The sequence below is a fragment of the Mandrillus leucophaeus genome, unplaced genomic scaffold (assembly GCF_000951045.1).
Source record: "Mandrillus leucophaeus isolate KB7577 unplaced genomic scaffold, Mleu.le_1.0 Scaffold522, whole genome shotgun sequence".
In the NCBI taxonomy this organism is placed as follows: Eukaryota; Metazoa; Chordata; class Mammalia; order Primates; family Cercopithecidae; genus Mandrillus; species Mandrillus leucophaeus.
The window spans coordinates 33,925-37,804 of record NW_012105609.1 but is presented as its reverse complement, the minus strand read 5'-3'; positions in this window follow the sequence as shown (position 1 = coordinate 37,804).

Genomic DNA, 3,880 nt, shown 5'->3' with positions numbered 1-3,880 from the left:
GTCAGCTCACTGCAACCTGGGCCTTTCGGGTTCCAGCGATTCTCCTGCCTCAGCCTCCCAAGTAGCTGGGATTGCAGGCATGCACCACCATGCTTGGCTAATTTTTTTTTTCTTTTTTTTTTTGTATTTTCAGTACAGACAGGGTTTCCCCATGTTGACCAGGCTGGTCTTGAACTCTTGGCTTCATGTGATCCACCCACCTCGGCCTCCCAAAGTGCTGGGATTACAGGCGTGAGCCACCGCACCTGGCCCCTAATGGCATCTTGTAGCTCTACTGTTACTTGGCAGATCCCCTATTGTTGGGCATTTAAGTTGTTTCCTGTTATTCACAAATTACTAATTAGGCTGCTGTGAATGTCATGGTCCTTAAGGCTTTTTCTTAAAAGTTCTGAGCCAGGCGCAGTGGCTCACGCCTGTAATCCCAGCACTTTGGGAGGTTAAGGTGGGTGGATCACTTGAGGCCAGGTGTTCAAGACCAGCCTGGCCAATATGGCGAAACCCTGACTCTACTAAAAATACAAAAATTAGCTGGGTGTGGTGGCACGCACTTGTAGTCCCAGCTGCCTGGGAGGCTGAGGCACAAGAATCGCTTGAACCTGGAAAGCGAAGGTTGCAGTGAGCCCAGATCACACCATTGCACTCCAGCCTGGGCAATAGAGCAAGATTCTGCCTCAAAAAAAAAAAAAAAAATTCTGGATAGTGTTTTTAGGATCAGTTTCCAAAAGTAGAACCACTAGGTCAAAAGATATGGACATCTTAAGGTTCCTGATGTATGTTGCCAAATTTCTCTTTGACATCACCTCTTCTCTCTTCTTGAGTCTTAAGAATCTGTTCCTCCTCCTCCTCCCATTTCTCTTATCAGTGTCTGAGACACAGGAAATGCCAACCAAGAATAAACCAAGAGCTGCAGATAGAGATCAATGAATCAATACAGGAGGTTGAATAATTCAACACTCACTTCTGGCTCATTATTGACTCTGGAATCCAAATGCCTCTTTTACCTTCTCTCCTTTTGTGTCCCAGCTGATAACGCCTTGATAACCTGCCATGTTCTTGGATTCTCTCCCAAACTTTCCAAGCTCGGAATCATTAAGACAGGCAGGGTTTCCCATCATGCTGTAATATTACCTTGTAAATAAGCAGAAATAATTATTAGCCCACAGATACCTCACCAGCCTACCTCCCCTCCAGGAACACAAAAAGGGCAATCTAGAAAGCAGACAATTGTTCTTTTCCTCGAGATGACACTACTGAGTAAATGGGCAAGGAATTCAGCTTTGGTCTGCCCCAGCCCTGGCTAACTTCCCTTTGTCTAACCTGTCTTTCTCCCCTTCCTTGGCCAGACCAAGTCACACTCTTCATTAAGTGTCATTTAGAGAGGCCAGGCACAGTAGTTCATGCCTGTAAGCCCAGCACTTTGGAAGGCCAAGACAGGTGGATGGCTTGAGCCCAGGAGCTGGAAGCCAGTTTGGGCAACATGATGAAAGCCCATTATCTACAAAAAAATACAAAAAATTATCTGCGTATGGTGGTGCAAGCCTTAGTCCCAGCTACCCAGGAGGCTGAGGTGGGAGGATCATCTGAGGTGGGGACGTCGAGGCTGCAGTGAGCTGAGATTGTGCCACTGCAGCTCTTCAGCCTGGGCAACAGTCAGACACTGTCTAAAAAAAAAAAAAATTCAGATGTGGTGGCACACGCCTGTAATCCTAGCACTTAGGGAGGCCAAGGCAGATCACCTGAGGTCGGGAGCTCGAGACCAGCCTGACCAACATGGAGACACCCTGTCTCTACTAAAAATACAAAATTAGCCAGGCATGGTGGCGCATGCCTGTAATCCCAGAACCCGGGAGGTGGAGGTTGCAGTGAGCTGAGATCGCACCATTGAACTCCAGCCTGGGAAACAAGAGGGAAGTGCCTTAAAAAAAAAGAAAAAAAAAAGAGTAGTTGGAGCCAGGCGTGGTGGCTCACACCTGTAATCCCAGTACTTTGGGAGGCCAAGGCGGGCAGATCACCTGAGGTCGAGAGTTTGAGACCAGCCTGGCCAACATGGTGAAACCCTGTCTCTACTAAAAATACAAAAATTAGCTGGGGGTGGTGGCACGTGCCTGTAATCCCAGCTACTTGGGAGGCTAAGTCAGGAGAATCGCTTGAACCTGGGAGGTGAAGGTTGCGGTGAGCTGAGATTGCATCACTGCACTCCAGGCTGGGCAATGGAGTAAGACGCTGTCTCAGAGAAAAAAAAAAAAAAAAAAAGTGTAGTTCAGAGGCCTCTGACAAGGCTTTCTAAACGAAGCTGGGCAGAATGACTGCCCCACAGCATCCCTTCACCAATGCCTATGAGACAAGACTGGACTCAACCACCTCAAAGGTATCCCACGGTCTTGATAGCTTCCCTAGTCCCACCTTACGCTAACTTCATCTTGCTCCCTCCTACCCAGGGGGAGCTCCCAGCATGCTTTGCAGTTTAGGTAGTGTTGGTGACAGAGATGGACACAAAGATGAACAACTCAGGTTTCCCTTCAGTGCATAACTTTTCTTTTCTCTTCTTTTCCTTTGCTTTCTCTTTCTCTCTCTCTCTTCTCTTTCTTTCTTCTTCTTTTCTTTTTTTTTTGACAGGGTCTTGCTCGGTCAAGTGCGGTGGCATGATCCTAGCTGACTGCAGTTTCCAACTCCTGGGCTGAGGCGATCCTCCTGTCTCAGCCTCCTGAGTAGTTGGGACTACAAGTGCACACCACCACGCCTGGCTAATTTTTACTTTTTTTTTTTTTTTTTGAGACAGAGTCTTGCTCTGTCACCCAGGCTGGAGTGCGGTGGCGCGATCTCGGCTCACTGCAAGCTCCACCTCCCAGGTTCACTCCATTCTCCTGCCTCGGCCTCCCCAGTAGCTGGGACTACAGGTGCCCACCGCCAGACCCAGCTAATTTTTTGTATTTTTAGTAGAGACGGGGTTTCACCATGTTAGCCAGGCTGGTCTCAATCTCCTGACCTCGTGATCCACCCGCCTCGGCCTCCCAAAGTGCTGGGATTACAGGCATGAGCCACCGCGCCCAGCCATTTTTTTCAATATAGGGTCACATTCTGTTAGATAGGCTGGTGGGCAGTGGTGGCATCATTGCTCACTGCAGCCTCAAACTCCTGGGCTCAAGTGATCCTCCTGCCTCAGTCTCACGATAGCTGGGACCACAGGCACATTCTGCTCCACTTGACTAATCCTTCCCTCCCTCTCTCCTCCCCTCCCTCCCTCCTTCCCTTCCTTCTTTCCTTTCTTCCTTACTTCCAGAGACGGGGTCTTGTTACATTGCTCAGGCTGGTCTCGAACTTCTGGGCACAAGTAACCTTCCCACCTTGGCCTCCCAAAGTGCTGGGATTACAGGCACAAGCCACTGCATAAAGAAATTTTCCAAACACTTTCTCGCTGGCCTCTCCTTAATTTCTTCAAGATAAAGAGGGAAGGCTGGGTGCAGTGGCTCACGCCTGTAATCCCAACACTTTGGGAGGCCGAGGTGGGTGGATCATGAGGTCAGGAGATCGAAACCATTCTGGCTAACACGGTGAAACCCTGTCTCTACTAAAAATACAAAAAAATTAGCCGGGTGTGGCACACGCCTCTAGTCCCAGCTACTCGGGAGGCCGAGGCAGGAGAATGGCGTGAACCCAGGAGGCAGAGATTGCAGTGAGCCGAGCTCGTGCCACTGCACTCCAGCCTGGGCGACAGACTGAGACTCCATCTCAAAAATAAATAAATAAATAAATAAATAAATAAATAATAAAAGGATAAAGAGGGAAAGAGTTACTGCTCTATTTTGTAGCTCTTGAAATTGAGACTCAGAACAGGTGACTGACTCATTCAAGGGCATATGGCCAGGTAGACTCAGAGAGA